Here is a 747-nt window from a genome sequence, read left to right as displayed (position 1 = left end):
CCCCAGCCCTACACATCGTCCCTGTGCCTAGGAATGTCCCCAAATACCCCCCAGATGTGACACCTCCCCTGCACACCCCTGCTGCAGGTGGGGCCCTGGCAGTGCTGTATGGTGTGGAGGTGTCCCCCAGTCCCCAGAGGCTGCGTGGCCCCAGGGCCATGTCACGCCATCCCTGGTGTGAGGCCATGCTGTCCCCAGGGAGGTGCCAGCCTGTCCCTGGGGTGGTGGCATGCTGTCCCCAGGGTGGTGCATGCCACCCGTGGGGTGGTGGTATGCCATACCCAAGACAGCACCACGCTGTCCCCAGAGCGGTGTCACACAGGGCGCAGAGGTGGCTGCGGGATCCTGCCAGCAGCAACTCTGGTGAGGAAGGCCTGGACCCGCACAGAGACAGCAGCCACCCGGCATGGGGTTAGGGGGGTGTCCAAAAACCCCGCAGTGACGTTTGCCACCCAAAAGGGGAACTGTGGCGAGGAGAGGAAGAGAGTGAGAGGAAGCTGAGACGGCGGTCAGGGGTGGCAGTGTTTGCAGGTGGCAGGAAGAGGTTTCTGGGAGAAAGTAAAAGTGAACGGAAAAAAGAAAAGGGTAAAATCCGCCCGACAGGACAGGGGGTCTGGGCAGCACCAAGCACACCCCACCCAGAGCACACCAGGACCCCCATCATGATGTTCCCGTTGTCCCCCAGGCCAGGGTCCCCAGGGCAGCAGTGGGAGGGGGAGGAGAGGGGCAGCATTTCTGCCCCCCAGC

Source organism: Mesitornis unicolor, unplaced genomic scaffold, assembly GCF_000695765.1.
Source record: "Mesitornis unicolor isolate BGI_N332 unplaced genomic scaffold, ASM69576v1 scaffold37508, whole genome shotgun sequence".
Taxonomy (NCBI): Eukaryota; Metazoa; Chordata; class Aves; order Mesitornithiformes; family Mesitornithidae; genus Mesitornis; species Mesitornis unicolor.
Note: the sequence above shows the minus strand (reverse complement) of the source record.